General features: G+C 35.8%; 1 protein-coding gene across 1 annotated transcript in view; it reads left to right on the top strand.

Annotated features, from left to right (window-relative positions):
- The window catches only part of LUZP2 (leucine zipper protein 2), a 197,485-nt gene that overhangs the window by 166,188 nt on the left and 12,287 nt on the right, over positions 1–19,010 (top strand). The gene's annotated exons all lie outside the window — the stretch shown is intronic.

Raw genomic sequence — 19,010 nt, 5'->3', positions numbered from 1 at the left:
TGTTGATGGAACTGTGGGCATGATGGTAATCGTATTGTCAGGTATTTTTTTATAAGAACAGCTGTCTTTATAAGAAGGGACTTAAAGAAACATACAATTGGAAGCAAACAGAATTTAGTTAGAAAAAGCTTCCTCTTCCAGGATTCCTAACTTTTTCTTAAATCAGTAAGAAAGCCACTTTTAAGGTATGGTTGGGGAAAAAAGTCAAAGTCTCAAAAGGAAAAACATTTCTCCAAGTGACCTCATTTATGAAACTCAGCTTGTGGTTCAGAGGGGTTCCAGCTTCACTGAGTTGGCCCTCCTGAGGTCTGTAACTCTTCTGGGGTTGGACATCTTTGGCTTTGTCTTCCTGAAAATACAGATGTTCATGTCTGTGACTGTAACTTCAGTAGCTGCTTTGTTCATCTGGGAAGACTGTAATTGCCTATTAAGCATATTCTGATGGTGTGTATTATTGCTGCTCTGAAGTGTACAAAGTGTTATATAACATTCATTATCCCACAGCTAATTGTTTTTTCCTTTGTGATGACTGCAGAAAGTCAAGACTGTTATTGAAGAATGTGTTTATTTGGTTGTTTCAGTTTCTTAACTATTATAACATCAAAAAAAACCAACCTTAGGATGCTTAAGTATCTTAATAGTTTCATAAAAGAAAGTTTTGATTTTTTCTTCTCTGCAGTGAAGGATAGCCTGGTTTAAAACTTCAGAAACGGTGGAAAAATGCAGAGGAGTATTTATACATGTAATTGTACCCTTGAGTATGTATCCATCTCTCTAGCCATCCTTGAGCATGGCATACTACAAAATATTAGGTATTCAAACTTGCCTGCTCTATAAGAAAAAGTGATGGTAACATTTAGCTATTATTAAGGGAGTGTGAAATTACAGGTTTAGATATAATGTAATACAGGTAATTGACTTGTGTAAACATATTAAAAAGTTTTTTCTATAATAATACTCAATATACGTATGACAATCCAACAAAAACTTATGGTTTTTAAACCTGATTAATTCTATTTCCTTTTCTTGTTGTTTTAGCTACAGATACATTTACAATAGACATCTAGAGTTACTGCCAAACAAATGGTTATTAGAAGAAATTTGAAGTTAAATGACCCATATCAAGTGAGCTAATTGTATTGGCATTAGACATAACTGTTCACGAGTAACTAGGCCACTCAAAAAATATAGTTCTGCTGTCTACCCCCAGTCTCTGATACCATGTTGAAGTAATATTTTCGTATTGGTGAAAGTTGCTTTACGCTGTGAGTTTATTATATCATACACACTAAGGACAGAAGAAACTTTTCTGGACATCTACTCTTACCTGGCATAATATTTGCCACAAAGGTTTTCTAAAACAATTTTGATGTATACCTTGAAAGTTTTATTCTACCAGTTTACCACTTGTATAAAAACTTCTTAATAATGCTTTCACCTATGTCCTCAGTACCAGAAATTCAGCAAGAAGGAGTTATAAGCACAGAAGTCAGACCTTTTCTGTCTTGCATGTTGTGATCCAGTGTAACTGAAGTCCAGATTCTGCCTCTTCTTACATGGACGTTCATTAGAAGAAAAAAGCTAGGTAACTCTCTCTCTTCCTCTGTAATCTAGTTCAGCTAGGCAGAATTATAACCACCCCTTGTTCTCTATTACCCTTAAGTGTATTTTGGGTTTTAGATCTTAGATAAAAGATCTGAACAGACAAAATCTAGACCAGGACAGTAAATTTCATTACAGAGTAATTTAGCATCTGACATATTGTATCGTCATTGCTGAGTGCTCCTAGAAGCATTCTACTGCTCTGAGGAAATGCCACCTGACTTTGCTGTCCAGTCCATTATTATTTATTATTTAAATTGGACTAATGTGAGTTAAACTCTTCCCAAATGCATGGAATGATGCATTTTGTACTTTTAAGAGCCTGCAGGGAAATGTGTTTCCCTGTCAAGCCAGTATATCACAGTCAGCTCCAGGGCAGCCCTGGCAAATTACATACTGCCATGTAATTCAGGCAACAGCCCAAGATGATGAAGAAAAAGGTCACAGATAAGCACATGATGTGCTACTAAGTCAAAAGTTACTAAGAAAAATTGTGATTAAAGAAATGACGTGGAAACAAATTCATGCATTAGTAAACACTATGTCCAACAGCTGCCTCTTTCCCTTGTAAATCCTGCCTGTTCTCTGCTACAAAGATTGCCACTACCTTGATGAAATTTGACTTTAGACTACCTTTCATTATTCTAAATTATTTGCTGTAGGAGTCATTAGGCATAGGATCAAGTATTATGGAAAACTTTGAAAGGTAGAGATGTCAAAACTTAAGCTCTTTGAATAATAGCCCCTTTTTTTAAATTTTCTTTTTTAATTTCAGATTTTATAATACCAACTAACCCCCTAACTATTTCACCAATCACTTTATGCAAAGGGTTCTAGGAGTACTAAGTGATTATGTGTATTTTGTAGAATGGCTTTAAAAACACTTTGTATTTATGGGAATACAAATATACATCTCAGGTATTTATAATTTGTCAGAAAACGCACTTACCCTCCAGAACATAAGTGCTATGAGCTACAGATAATGGCATTCATCACAGCTGATTTTAAGTACAAGTACTACTGTGCTGTTTATTTAGGCATCATGCTAACATGACCGTGTAACTGTCAGTTTGGAAATACGTGATGGCATTCTAGCAGGAATGCATTTTCCACAGTTTTAGTAACCTTCACATATTGAGAAGGGGACTGAAATGCATAATTCTCAAAACACTGGCATAACTATAGATAGTAGTAAGGGCTTCACAATTTTTACTTTTTTCTTCATAAATTTATGCTCTCATTAGACTAATAAAGTACAAAGAATAACCTCAGCTGGCTTTATCTGTCCTGAGCATCCAGAGCAGTCCAGCTCCCGCTGAAGAAACAAGGAGAACTAGCAGCCTAGCTGGTTTAAAGCAGGCTCTGTCTAGTCCCAGCAACATCCTGCTCAGTATTTTCAGATTCTCCTTGCTTTGTAGGCAGATTCTTCAGCCTTTGCTACTTTCTTTTTTTTTTTTTAAAGAAATATTTTAGATTTTTCATGTAGATTAGTAGATTAGTACTTAATTAGAAAAGCTCTCAACAGGAATGGAGATGAATGTGATACCAGCAGACCTGTGAAGGACATACGGCCCCATTTGCCAGGAGCAGATGATAAAATATGCTTGTAAGTACAACGAATAGCTTACAGGCAATAAAGGGATTAATTCCTTTTAGATAGGAAAGCTTCCTTATATTTTAATTAAACAGAGCAATAAAAAAAACTCGGTGCATTTCTAAAATGCACATTCTTTGATAGAGGCACATGTGTATCAAGCACACCTGGGAGTTATAATGCAAAAAACAACAGTACAACATCTTTTTCCTCCGTTTCCCCCACTATATTTGCCATCACTTTGCCTGCCCCTGGTATTGCCAAAATTGTTAGTGCTTCTACTTTCTTTAAAGAACTCAAATAAAAATACAGCTACAAAGTGCATCTACAACCCCTACACCAACCCCTGCACATTATTTCTCTAAACCTCTGTGGAGTACTTAGAAGATTTTTGCTAATACCTTTGGTTCCTTTATTCTGTTTTCCTGTGAGGTTGCTTTAAGTGCATAAGGTACGGGCTTATTTAATTACTTGAACTTTTTATTTATCACTTCTCCTAGCTCCTGATATAAAGTCCAGAAGTATTTATCATATTTCTTTCCTGTTTATTCTTAAAAATATAGAATTTTTGCTTCAATTTCTTGTCAGAAATTCTGCCATGAAGGAACATCTGTAACTGAAATATTAACCACTAGGTTAATACCATTAGACTGAGAAGACCAATGGTTATATGTGTGTTTATACAGAAATAAGTTTATTGTATGCACTTATCTATAGTGATTTTATATTACTTTATCTTTTCTGATCAAATAGTCTGCCTTTCAATAACCACTGGAAGTTCACAATCTGTTCCTCTGTGCTTGTATACAATGGATTCTTCAGTGCCTATACAGTAGGCAATGTCAGTGATTCATTCACACACAGCACAAAGAAAATCTGTCCCACTGCCAGCAACAAACTTGTCATGAGTTTTCGGTCATAGCTTATCTGGCAAAAAAAGTTAGCAAGAGGAAAATTTATTCAGTCATTGCTACTAATACACTGTGAAACTGTTTTAATTGATGAATGTTAGAGATGCCTTATCTCTGGGTCAGGATTCCATTAGCTGCTCATTGAATCCAACATAGAAGAGCAACAAAATGTATTTGCAAATGGGACTGTGATTGCTCATACAGGCAATTGCTCAAAGTTATGCAGTTACTTGAAGAAAATCTACATTCATAGTTAGCAGATAGCCTAGTCACAACAAAAGAAGTAATAAACAGATGAACAGGTTGTATTTCATCTTTTCATATGACACATCTCTGAATCTGAACTTTGTTTAATCTTGGTTTACTGTGAAAAAAGCCTGTGCTGAATGAAAAGGGATGGGCAATTCAGGGAAACTTTAAAAAAAAAAAAAAAGCCCATGTAGAAGTGTACATAGAAGTGGAATAGTCTTGATAATTTAACACTAGGAGAGAAACCTTTTAGCTTTAAGGATGCCTTTAAATTCAATGGCTAATAATTGTGCATAATTCAGAAGAAAGCTTATATGAAAGCTCAGGTTTATTATTTGTAAACTACTTTGCACATGAAATGATCAAAGTGGGGCTATGGAATACCTCATCACTGAAGAAATGTGAATAGGATAAGGAGTAAATCTTTCGTGATTGTAAGGCAGCGTGCTTGTACTAGCTGACAGCTTGGCCTAAATTGTCGCTGATCCAGCGTGAGTGTGTTATCTGTAGAGAGAAGAGAGCTGTTCTCTCCTCATGCTTTGTGCTGCAAGTTGTGTCCTTGCTCCTGCCATTCAGTGCTCCTCAGGGAGGGCCGATAACCAGAGGAAACCTGCTCCCCCCTGTTCTTACAAGGGTAGGAATATAAAAGTTGAGTGTGGTCCTTTCTTAAATTTAGCAGTTTTAGTCTGTCAAATGCTGACAGAATATTCCTGGAGAAACACTGCAGTAGACGCTCAGGTGTGTATTGCGTGCCTTTCCAATGCTTTTCCTTTAACCGGTGCCCCTCTGTGTTTTGTGCCTTGGGGTGTATGACACCAGTATGAAGAAATAAAACCTTTTTTATTAAATCTAGTTTCACAACACAGGGCCCTGATGTTTTGCACCATATCCATATACATCTATAAATGCTCTCCCTACTAAAAGAAGTGTAATCAAAATCCACCATACCTATTAAATTTTGAGAATGCTATTCTTCGCTCACAGATTTTCCCATGGAGGAAGGGAACACTAGTACATGTTTTTAGAAGTCCAAGTCTTGCCCTTATGCTCATTATTTACTGAGGAAATCTGTTAAAAAATTATTACAGCCCTCAAGATTTTTTTTCTTGTTGAGAACGCAGTTTGCAATGTTCCTTTGCCGTCTACTCCACAGCCCTTTGAATGTAAGGCATTCCTTGAGTAATTTATGCTAAAAACAGAAATAGTCTGGCAGCATTTGGTAGCATGTTATAAACAATCAAAACTACAGGTGTGTTTTACCCACATGGAAGCTTTACCTTTCTGACACTTTATTCCTTTATTTTAAAAATTCAGTGAGATTTCCAGTTGGTTTAGAATATCTACAACTGATGGGGTCTTATATTGTGGTTTTCGATAATTTTCTGATTTTAGACTTATTCTGAAGATGCATTAGAACTGCAGGGTCCTTGAATGTAGTCCTTTCTTGGTAGCACATCTTGCAGAAACACAGTTCAACTTCCCAGCCTATTTGTATCAATATCTATGCTGATTCATATCAATATTCCTCTGTTAGGTGACTGGTTATTTCTTTATTAATAATAAAGATCCAAGTCAGAATACCACATGATTCTTCCAACTCTCAAGTAATCGTGCAGGTTCAGGTCTCAGTGGGAAGAGTGGAAAAACTGTTACATTTCTGACACTGATCAGCTCAAAGTTGTGGGCACAGAAGAAGCAACACTTGATTTGTCTGTACTTAAGATCACTTTATAGCCACTGTTGTTTCCCTTTGAAAGTTTAACAGCAGATATTTAGTATCTTTAGCATGTCACAGTCATCAGTTTTTACAGAGTTTAGCCAATTGTTTTCCGTTGTTTATTAATTTTAAATTGCTGTACTATTGAATGAATACCAAAGGCACGCAGGATGATACAGTGACTATATAGAGTACTGTACAAATGAATTATTTACATGTTGGCATCGTCTGCTCTCCAGTAAATTACAGATGCCAGAGTACAGAGCCCTGGAGTACTTCTAGCTCAGTACTTGAGCTAGAATTTGAGCTCAGTTGTGCAAATGTTAACCTTGAGGGAACCAACTGCCTTCCTCTCAGTTTCCAGTTGTGAATGTAACATCATAGTTTGGACTATCGTGAAGTTTAGCACAGTTGTAGTTCCAAGTTATGAGACATTTGAAAAAAATACATGTGATTTGGTGATTCTATGGTTGATCTTCCTTTGTGTTTCTGTCATGAGGTGGCAGGGGACTGGCCTAGAACTGCAAAGATAGAAAGAAACGGTTAATGTCTAACTCCCACTGCAAATCAAGTGGGAGAAAAAAGTGAAAAAACATCTCAGATATATGATATCAGGATTAGACTAACCTCAGTAGAGTTGCATAAAATTGTTTCAATGTGAATTTAGAGCCCAAAATAGCAGAAGTAATCTACAAAACAAAGTTACTGACTTGCATAAAAATTTTGTTGGAAGGCAGTAAAGTGATTACGTAAGTGCTAAAAGCAGTTAAAATTGTTAAAGTCACCCTTCCTCCTCAAACAATAACATTGTGACTAGGTATTTACAGTATATTCAGTGTACTATATCACACATGCTCATCTGAGATCTCCAATCACAGCAAGAATGTAAACTGGAGTTCACTTGCCATCCTGATTCATATCTGTTCCCATCCTTATATTTTAAATGCAGGTAAAGTCTCAGAAAGACTAAAATGTATTCACTCACTTGACATGTTTAGGGCCTAAAAGAATACTTGTATTTGTTTGGAGATGGAATTATTTCTCTATTTTACCACAATATTCTTAATTTTGTTGGACTGCTATTTCACTTACTGTCCCTGTGTGGGGTAAGCCATGTAAAATGCAGCACGGGCAACTGAATGAAACAAAGTTCTGTTCCTGTTATTCCCACTTATTACGTGATCCTGCAGTTTGCCAGGATCTGTTTTCTCATCTGTGAAATGAGGGGCACTGTCTACTGCAAAAGACGGTAGGAGAGCTATTATGAGCATGCTGATTGTTATCAGGTCCACACTTTTTCATTGTTTCAAATAAGCTTCAATTTATGATGTGACAAGCAAGAATTAAAAATAGGGAGAGGAGATGGAGGCAACCTCTCACGTGAATAACTCTATCTGGTGTTGTTAGTGACAAGCAGACACATTATCAAAATATACTCTATTTGTTCTTTTTTACTTATAATTTTCTCTAATGCCTTCTTTTTTATTATTACACTTGTTGCCTTTTTCCTTATATGCTTTCTGACATCTTGTCCTTAATTTCTGGGTTGGGGGGGAGAGGTTTGGGTTTGGGGGGAGCGGTATTGTTTGGTTTTGTTTTTTTAATGAGCAGCATTGGGTGATGAATTTTTATCTACTCTAAGGTTCTGATTTGCATAGGTCAGTCAGATAGTGCTCTAGATCTCTCTGTAATCCTTCAGCTACCGTGACTGCTAAATTGCTTATGAATCTGGGTTGGTCTTTGCAGGTGACAATACAAGTAGGTAGAAAGTATAATATCCAGAAATGGAGTGAGTGTTCTGGTGGCACTGAGAGGAGCTGTAGGGGATTCTGCAGTCTCCAGTTACTTACTCAGGACTATTGTCTTCAAGGTGCTCTGGGGAAAAATATTTTAAAATCTGTTGTTTATCCTCAGAAAGATCTCCTGGAAATAAAGTTCATGTAATACGTTGCCAGTCATAGAAGACCCTGAAAGTAATGCTGATGTTAACTTTCTCTTTTTTGGATTTCAAAAATGTACTCAGAAATACAATTTGAAGGACACTTTTGTTAGTGTAAGGCAGCAAAACATAGTAGAGCTATTCCTGCCTTTTAAAAACATGTCAGAAAAATATTGATATCTAAGTGCTTCGTATTGTGTCTGTAGCATAAATAATATTCCACAGAACTGATCTTTTGAATAATTATGGGTCATAAAAAGTAGATATAACTGTTACTATGTCCAAACCCAGTTATTTCTCAAGTTGCCCCCAGTTCTTTTGCTTGACTTAGAGAAACAGCAAATTAAAAATGTATAATTGAAATACAAATGATTAATGATACAGATGCTATAAGTTTAGTACTAAGTCCTTTAACAGCACAATAATTCAAGAAAGTCTTGATGTGCTACGTGGCAGACCCAGTCATATTTTTAGGCCAGCTGCATAGAGCCTTCAGTAATAAATGTAATTCTTGCCTTGGCCATTTTGGAGGTTTTTGTACTTTTCCTTTTATCTAAGTAATATAGGTTTAGGTTTATTGAGTGCAATAAAGTGCCTTGAAAGCAGTTTAGCAATGATATTTTTATGCTCTTAAATATATCCAACGACATATACATGCCTATACGATATAAATAAAAGTTTTAGGATCCACTTGTCTTGAGGTATTTATGGAAAGGCTGTCTGTGGACCTTAACAACACACTATTGGATGAATTATAAAAATGTCTGCAGCATAGCTTTATGGTAACCTAGTGACCTAACTGTAGTGCCATGAGATCTGAACTCAGGACTGAAATCCTGTAGTACTACACAAACATTTTCTTTAAAATCTGTGACAGAATATGAAATTAATCTATGGGAAATCTCTGAACAGAAAGGTCATAGAAAAAGGCTGCATTTGGGGATTAAAAAAAATAGAGGCAAGGGATGTCTTAAAGGAGTCCCACAGTTTTTTTGTAAGGCACTGAGCCTGCTTCCACTGAAATTGCAACGGTGGCGCCTAGGAGTTTGCAGGACCAAACCCCTAAGTTATCAACAGCTTTCCCACAGCAGTCAGCTGGCCTCAAAATACGTAATATGTATGCAGGTCATGCTTCACTATATCATTAGAGGCAGCACTGGCCTTCAGAAAATGTTTGTATCATTAGCCCAGTTGACTTCAAAGAAAGCAAATTGTATAGCAATAAAGCATTTCTCTCACCTGTAAAAGTCAGGCTTAAAAAAAGCTACGTCTACAGATGGAATAGAAGAGAGCTAATAGGACTTGTTAAACTTCCTAACTGGATTATATGAAGAGTAATTTAGTTTTTGTTTTTTAAGGCACAATCTTTCATATATTGGTATACACTCATAAAATAGATGTTTTTCAAATTATATTTTTCTCCTCTTTACATGTCAGCCAAATGATTAAAGTGAGACAGAAGCTGCAGACAGCTGTGGGAACACCTACCTGATTGCAAACAAAATCCCAACAGATAATCATATAAAGCAAATATTTTGCCAATTCCACTGGCTTCTCTTATGGAATGCAATGTCTCTTGTTGATGATAATACTGAAATCTTGTATTGCTTTTTATTGAGAAGATGTAATTTCCATTTCCATGGGCTCATTTTACAGCTTATGATGTATATACAAATTTTAGCCTGGTATTTATGTTAGCATACTTTCTTTAAGTTTGCTATATGAATAACAATTTTGAATATTTTTAGCAGAGGAAGACCTGTTTGGTTTTGGCAGAATGTAAGCCAAGTGTCCTTTAAATTCACTTTGCAATTGTGTCCTCTACTAAAATAGAGTGCATAAACAATAGGCTAAATTACTACAGGTAATAAATGAGAAATTATGTACACTCATGATGCTAAATATGTTGCATTTTTCATTGAATTAGCATAAAATTACTGGGCACAGGTGCTTTTGTAATTGGGACTCATTTGGAAAGCGTTAGTGTTTAGTGACCCTCAAAGTTGAATAGCTGATTTTTGTGGTGTTATGATGCGGTGCCATTTCGAGTAATGTCAGAATGCCATCTGTCCTCACATTTCAGTAGTTTTTCTTACATTACAAAAGATTTCTGTATTTATTTGGCTGAAGATATCACTTCTGTTTTCTGCAGAAAATTCAACTGTCTTTTTCATTAAGAATCTTTTTGTAACTGCACAAGTTATCATCACCCAAAAGTGTATGACGGTAGAATTGCCCTGTACACAGAAAACAGTTGAACACCTTCCATAGTAAACTATTCATAAATTTCAGACTTATACAGGTTAGTTCTCTTATCACTGGAATCAAGCTACACTTCAAATGATATTTTTTTTTTTTTTTTGGTTTAGTTTGGGTTTAAGTCATAAGGAGGCATACTGCAAAAAAAAGCATGCTAGAAAAATCTGGCACCCAGAACGGTCTTATAGAGCAAATTTAGCTTGTCAGATTGTCCTCAAACTGAAATTTTACTGGGTTGTTATTATTGGGTCTTATATAGATCTAAGGGTAGTGATGAAAGATTTTCATGGCTGTAAGAGCCTTAAGGAAATGCTGTCTGATTAGTTCTAGACTTTGGGTTGTTGTTTGGCCGGTTGTGATTTTCTCCACCCTAATAATGTGAAAGATGAGTAAAATTTGTCTAAGCATAAACTGTTTAGGACCAACAACGTTTTGTGGGGAGGTGGTATATGGAGGTATTCACAGCTCTAGCTATAGTAACGAATGTAAACGGCAATACACCAATTTATTAAAGCTTAAAATACCTTTATTGTTCTAACATTCGTTCTAAGTTTTTTCATACAAAAGATCATAGTAATAGAAGAATGAAGCATGAAACAAGAGAACATCGAATTGCTAAGGTGAACCAGTAGAGACTAGAAGTTGTGGGTAATCAAATAGCTTTTAATGCTCCACTCTCAGATTATTACACGTTTACACAAACTCAAAAAGTATCAGTGTCAATCCTATTGTTCCATCCTCTGCAAAGAGGGGAGTAGAACTGTCATTCTTTTCTCTGCTTTATTTCTATTTAGAGCACTTGATAACCTTGGCATTATAAACATTTACTTTGGAAACTTCTGTGTAGGCTATTCAAGACATGTATTTAGAACAGAACAGCTTTAGAACAGAACAAGTCCTTCAGAATGAATAGTTTATTTGATTAATTTTTCTGTTTTTTCCTGTAAGCCATCATGAGCCATCTACAAGTAGGTTTTTTCTTGCTACTGTTACTGTTATTCTTAGGAAATATTCTAAGACATAAGAGCCATTCAACTCCTGTTAAAATAAAAAAAACCCCACCAGGAAGTTGCTTCCCTGCTGTCCTTTGTGTGAGTGAACATCTACTCTGTTAACCACAGAGTATTTGAAAATATAAAATGGGTACTGTCAAAAAAACCTCCAAACGCAACACAAAAGAATAATGTATGCTCTAGAGAACTTGCAGTGACCTTCAAATCTGAACATCAGCAAGTATAATAACAGTTTGTTCAACATTAACTCTGTCTTCTGGAAGAAAACATAGGAAAATACATACAAAAAAGAACAAACCCGTCACTTGAACTGTTGTGAAATGTTATGAAATGATCAGATTATTTTTTCCTTAAATACTGGAAACATATCTTTTAATATCATAGTTTATTGAATTTTCTTTTTATCTTGTCAGTTAGGAAGAATAAGAACCAGGGTGTTAGCATGACCTGATTAAAAAAAATATTTTTTAATTAGACTGGTAATATTTCATCTCAATCTTGTTCTATCTCTTTCTTCTCTCACACTTGCGCACACTCATACACACACATGCAATTATATCCAAATTAATATATTACTTATATTGAGATTATATATCATGCTATATATTAGATACTATAAATTATATATCATTATATATGCACATGTGGGCCATGTGTGCACCACACACTACTTAGAACTACTTAGATTCTTTTATGGTGGTCATTACAGTCCAGATCATATTTTAATCATTAAATGTTTAGCCTCACTAGGTTACAAAATTGTGTGATATATGGGGTTCTCTCTACTGTTTAATTTTCCTGAACAGCCTGCCTAACAGCTGACTTGAATAATTTCAGTTTTTCGTTGTCTCTCATGTTTCATACAAACATATGCATGTCTGTTATGTGACAAGGAGACAGTGATGTTTTGTTCTCAGTTTAATATAGACCATTATTTATGGGCTTCATAAGATCAGTACAAAGAAGAGTATACCTAAATTAACAGAAAACAAAACTTAGGTAGTTTTAGCTTTGTCTTGCATAATCTTAACAGAATTTTGTTTTGTTTACTTTTGCTTAATCTTCTCAAAGCAGGTGACAGATATCCTCTACCTTGTTTGCAGTTAAATATAAGTGAATACGTCATTTTGACTGTGTTGAAAACTGAGGTACAAAGAATCATCACAGAGCTCTTCTTATTGATCCTGATTGCATATATTTTCATGAGGGTTTTTTCACCCTCAACTGCATGGAAATATAAATAAGAAACTACAGTTTCTACAAGAAGTGAGGCAACTGAAAATGTTGGTTTAAGGTTCTACTAGAAAACATATATTTAAATTATCTGAAATATGCAATGCTTTCAAAATAAGCTGTACTAGAAAAATACAACAGAATTCAGAGCACAGTGATAAACAGATGTGGCTTCTTTTTGTTTGTGCATAGCTAGGTATTTCAGGAATTGCTTTAAACTGGCATCCACTGCCTATCTAGATGTCCTAGAATAGCTCTCCAGTGATTTCTATAGCTGGGCACTCATCTCCTGCACGTCCTGCCTCCTTTACCAGCTCCTTGCAGCTGTCTTGGAGGCATTTGTGTATCAACTTAAACACGAGATGTCTGAGCACAGCTAATGGAATTCCATTCCATACTGTAAATGCAAATACATTTAGAATATTACCAGAGGAAGGTGACCTGTTATTATTTGCATCTTCTCTTTCTTATCTTTAAGCACATTTGTGAGTTAGCTACACATTGTGCTGGACTCCCCAGGAGAGGGTGCTTTGCTTTGGTCTCTGACAGTAGACTATCATCCCCTAGCTCTCTGGGCTTCAGGGAGCACTTTACTGGCTCTCATGTAGAAAGGATGTTCAATTAGAGATGAGTTCCACTGGTTTGAGGTGGTTAGTAACTAGTTTTTTCAAAGAAGATTAACTTCAGCTGGAAGTATTGTGTAGTAGGAAATACTACAGTGTTTGAAAACTTCAAGATATCTTCCCTAGCTCATGACAAATGAGACATTTTTTGTTTTTTTTTTTTTTTTCCTTTTAAAGTATTTTTTGCAAGAGAGGAAGGACCCCAGAACACTTAACAAAGAAAAATTTTAAAACAATAATGTGCATATTAAGTGCAACATAATGCACTGCAGGGAGGTGGCCGCATGTGTGCGGTAAAATTCTACACTTTTAGTGATGTTATGAAACAGATGATTCGGGAAATTAACGTCTAAATAAGTCATCTATCATCCCAAATGATTTATTGGAAAGAACAAGTCCTTTCCGTCTGATGGATGTTCAGCCATTTGAGGTTATTGTGAATGTTCGTCTCAGAGAAATTCCATTACAACCAACACAAATGCATGTGAAATGTGAAGAAAAGAAAATGTGGTCTTTTGGTATCCATGTTAAATATGTCCTAACATTTGTCACTTCTAATGGGAGTGAGGTTGTCCTAGATTACTTGCAAAATGTCTGATTGTGGTGCTCAATGCTCATTGTTGGCATAATGTGTACCAGTAAGCAGCTGTTTTCCTCCCTAAAGATATTTCAATATAGTGCAAATTAAAAATTAAAAAAAAATCAAGGGCAATTCTATTTACTTAAGAAACAACAGAAGTTTAAAGATCTGGTACATTGTAGGATTCGCAGTCCTTTGAGAATAATTGCCCTATATAAATGTAACTGTAGATGTGCATTAAATACAAATAAAAACTGAGCTATGCCTTTCCCACTTATTGTTGAATAATATTGGTTGTGCAATAGAGAAAAGCTAGTTACCTCTACTGTAAATACAAATATATGTATATACATACAGAATGACCATCACTGTCATAGAAATACATAGGATGATTACTGTTGTTAGAATTGGACCTCTCATTTATTTCTGCATGTGAGTTAAACTGGAAGATTTTAAAGTCAGGATATAAACAAATGCAATACAACAGTTTCCTTTATACAGTACATAGTTATTAATACATATTTATCTGTGGTATCTGTTGTGGAAATATATAATAGATACTCAGTTACTTTAAAATGTCTGAAATTTTTAGGGCTAGGAGGGTGAGTCAAAAGTCTGTCATGCAATCCAAAATGCCACTGTGAACTTCTGTAATTGCAAATGGTGCTACTCAAAAAAGATGGGGAAAGGAAAAGGTGATAGGATTGACACCTTTTTCTTGACTGAAATAAATATGTGATGCATTATGTGGCAGTTGGCCTGTGTGCACATGTGATATACAAAGTCCCTGGTTTCCAGGAGCAGTCAGACAGAACTGACTTTGGAAAGGAGATATTTCTGGCTCTTGCACTATGCACCTTGCCCAGAAAAGCTCTGACAACTTCATCCATCTGCTACATACAAAACTGCTCTACTTTTTCACAGTAAGTGCTACAAATCCTTGAGCAATTTTGGATTTCCTAGACATGACAATAAGCCATTTCCATCCCAAAGGACTAAAACATCTCCCGGGAGAATACAAACTGTTGGAGTGCTCTGAGAAACAGGGATGACTCAGGTGTTGGTTGTTTCCTATTTGTAGCCCCTTCGCAGACCACCTGTTGAGTAACCTCAGTGTAGGCAGGTAGACAGAAGCAACCCCCAGCCCAGGGGAGTCTCTGAGATTGGCCTCACTCAACGTGCCAGACGGATGCCATGCAGTGCAGCCAGGCACAGCGGGCATGCCAAAGACAGGCAAGCAAGTCTTTGCTGTAGGTAGTTTTTCAATGTTTGTAGATTGGGCCATTGAAGCTTTCAGTAGCAAAAAATGTATTTCTGGGCAAACTCCAATGATTTCTGCATTTAAAGTTTATCAAAACAGGCTATGAATATGCATATCAGGGCATTGCCCATCATTAGAGAAAAATCATCATGGATGGCACTCTTATAACTGTTGTTTTGGGGTTTTTTTTTTAGCCTTTGGGTATCATGAACACTGTGCCAGAATTTGCTTAGTTTGTTTGCTTACATTCAAAATGCTGTGCACTCTTCTTGTTAGATCAATATGAGTATCCTTAAATATTTTTTTTAACGTGGAAGTTGAATATCACTAGAAACCCTTACTGTAGAAACGAGTAATCTGTGACGGTCTAAGTAACAGGAAATAAATGCATTGATGAAACCCATATTTGTGTTGGCAGGTCATCTGGCAAGCAATCCCTGTCAATAGCACTCTGGCATCTCACGTGAACAAATGCTGACTAGAGAATAGGAGCTGTGCAGTCATCCCAAAAAGCCATATAGAAAGAAGAAAGATCTGATAAGACTATTTCTAATATAGGAAAGAATTGAACTACATATCAAAGTCAAAAAACCTTTTGAAAGACAGAATTCAGTTGACCTAATGTTGCAGTTTTATTTAGCAGTTAAGATGAAGATATTATAATAACAGTCCATGCTTTGAGATGAAAATTTGTTTGATATTAGAAATGAAAAAAATATAAAGCATAACTGCAGGAAATTTCAAAGGTATGAAGCAGAATTAGGTTCTGTCACTTATTCCAGTGCAGACTTTGGAAGAGAAGTCAAAGAAATAATGAGTTTGGCTTGCTTCTCTGTCAGAAGTACTCTGCAAGTTCTGCTACAAGCAAAGCACACATGAACAGAGTCTATTTTCATCTGCAGGCATCGACCTTAATGCATTGTAAACAATTGTATTTATTTCAAGTATCTGAAATGCAAAGCTTGGTTTTTAGTCAAGCTGGTAAGGTCTCACCAGGAAGATGCTATAATTTCTAAATTATTTCTAAGAGAAAAAGATAAAAGAGTTGATGATCCTTGAAAAAAATGTTCATGTGCAAAATGCTGTATTGAATAGCTTTGAGGAGGGTTCAGAAAGCTTTAAGCAAATTGGGAAGGAGTTCAGAAACTGTTTCCAAACCGTTTCACTCTGAAATACTTCATAGCATTTGTATTAGGTAAGCTGTCAGTCTAGTAAATAGGCTTCATTCAGATAATAGCATATTCATTTTTTATGAGGAGAGATTGTTTTTAATAACAAAGGATCTTGTTTGCAAAGTCTACCTCAAAGACTCCCACATCATCAGCAAGCAGATCAGCCTTCAAAAATATTTATTTTGATTTTGATTTCCCCCCCCCCCCCCGCCACATAAGAAGTCAGTCTTGGTCTCAAAATATTATAGGTTAAAAGTATGTACATAAGATGCAAGAAAGCCCTGTGTCATTCTGGCCATAAGGACCTGGCAAGACACCTTCTTGCCCTCTGTTCTGCTGTCCTTCTTTGGCTGCTGTGAGAAGTGTGGTTGTTTTTTAAACTAGAACTCAAGACATGCAGATCAGTGTCAGTTTAGGATAACAGTATGAAAAACAATTGGGGATGATGGTTGTGCAATAGCTGAAGGGATGTGATGTTTATCAATTAGAAACCAGACGGACAATGAAGCAGACCTGTCACTGCTCCCTTGCTTGGATGGTGTCTGAGCAGTGCAGCTGTGGCAAGTGAGTTTTAAAGGCTGTTCCATAATCTGATCCTACTGGTTAAGGCAATCATACCAAAATTGAAACACCTCAAAAAAATCTTGTATTTTGTTTTGGGAGAAAAAAGAAGAGAAAGACTTCTAGGATACAATATTGGACTTGACTATTTTCAATATTAAAGAGGATGAGAATTGACAATTTTACTGTTTTCTACTTTCCTAGAGGTAGGAAATGCTGTAAACATTTGAAAATATGACACCGGGCAAGTGCTTTCTTGATGACAGCCTCACCTAAATATCCCAAACCTCGCCTTGTTCTGTAGACATGAGTACAACATGCTGAGAAATCAGCTATATATGCTGCATGTATAATCTGCTAAGCTAAAATCTTGACCAGGAATCGAATTCTGAAACTAGAGGCACTATGCACAGACGTTTATTCTCCTGAATTAAGAAGGCTGCAAGCTGGCTTGTTTTCCTGGCATCCCATGTGGATTTAATGGTTCAAGTAGTCAAGCAATCAGGTGAATGTGTGTACTCTCTGTCATTCACTGTATGTATGCCTCTCTTAGTCAATGCGAAGAAATTCATATTTTCAGAACTGTAATAATTCTTTCAGTCCAAAGAGGCAAATCACTCAATACAGCTATGAAATGGCAAAACAATAATTTATATTGATCTTCTCGGTTTGTTCACCTCCTCATCACTTTTTCCGGTAGTCAATTAATTGCTCTATAAAAGTAACAGTTCCTCACCGAAGAGCTGTTAAACAGAGACTATATTGCAAATAGTAACCTGTAATCTTTGTTTTTTCCTGTTCTCTGTCATTTTTGAAAACCTTGTATTCATTAGTAATTCAGTGCAGTATAAGTGTCATGAGGAAAGGATAGTTCAAGCTTTCAGAACTGGTGTTTGAAGTTCTAACTTTTCTTTGCAGAGAAATTAGTTTGATTTTTTTTCCCCACACCCATTCCTCTGAAGAGTTTCTAGATGCTTGCAGACTATTTGATGGAAACCAGATCCCTAAGGATAGTTACAAACTCTTTATGATCTGAAACTTAAAACAAAAAGAGAGGCTCATCAATGCTATTTTAAAATTTTTATTATTTTCTGGGGTTATATTGTATCAGAATAAGATTACATTTCATTTTGGGTTGGGGGGTGTGTTTGGGCTTGGGGTTTTGTTTGGTTTTTAGCAAAGGTATATTTTGGAAACACTTAAATCTTGCACAATTTACATTCCTTCCATGAATTTCAGTGGTCTTTGAATTAGATGCTGGAAGATGAATGCTTTTTAAACGAATAATGCTGCAGAACTAAGAATAACAAGGTGGTGGTCATAGCAATCCTCTCACGACTATCAGCAAATTATGATCCATCCAGTTGTTCTAGTTACTTTAGGTCTCAGGAGAGTATGCAGTTGTAATGCACAAGCAGTGATACATATGTCAGGGTATCCAGTTAATTTAGCAATATATTTTCCAGATTTTATGGATCATTTCTTTTTGAAATAATTCCTTGTGAAGCTATTAAGGTAAATTAAAAAATACTGAGGTATGAATATAGTGCAAGCTGTGTGTAAAAAAAGCATTGCATATTCTTACTGTTCATGGCTCTTTGAATCTTAAAAGTTGCAGGTAATAATAGAAAAACGTGCTAAAACAGCCAGTGTTTCAGTGGAAGACAATTCACTGCTTATATAAACTGATAGCCTGGATTGTAGAGCAACTGCCCCATATAGCAGTCTGTTTTGAGTGTATGGCAGTAACTGAGAGGCACAAAATGGAACACGTTTTGCCAGCTCACAGTGATGTGAAGTCCCATCTGGGAGGCTGTGGACAGCTGAAGTAAGCTAAAGCAGTTCATAAACAGCTTCAACTCAGGTTCTGAATCTTTCACAGAATTCACAAGACGTAGAGAAATATGAGTTCTGAAAATGCTTTTTTTTCCTTCTTTACCCCACCCCATCCAAATGTTTACACAAAAAAAAAAAAGATGTTATTTAACTTGTACTTCCATTATGATTTTAGTAACATACAAACGATAAACCATCAAGTCACCTTGATGTCATCAGTTTTCAAATAGAAAGTCCTGATTAGTTATATGGAAGTAATTCTTTACAAGCAAGTGTTTTAATGAGGATGTATATTAAAACACTCCCTTTATAAAATTTTCTGAAAATGCAGCCTACAGTAGTTAACAGTTTGCAATATCTGACCTCTTGGTTTTATGTCATTATCCTGATTTTTCAAATGTGACTTATTTGAAATTTTATCTATATTAACGATTTATTTTATTTTCTTTTTTAATTTGCT

The sequence above is a fragment of the Strix uralensis genome, chromosome 15 (assembly GCF_047716275.1).
Source record: "Strix uralensis isolate ZFMK-TIS-50842 chromosome 15, bStrUra1, whole genome shotgun sequence".
In the NCBI taxonomy this organism is placed as follows: domain Eukaryota; kingdom Metazoa; phylum Chordata; class Aves; order Strigiformes; family Strigidae; genus Strix; species Strix uralensis.
Note: the sequence above shows the minus strand (reverse complement) of the source record. Positions and strands in the feature narration are given on the sequence as shown.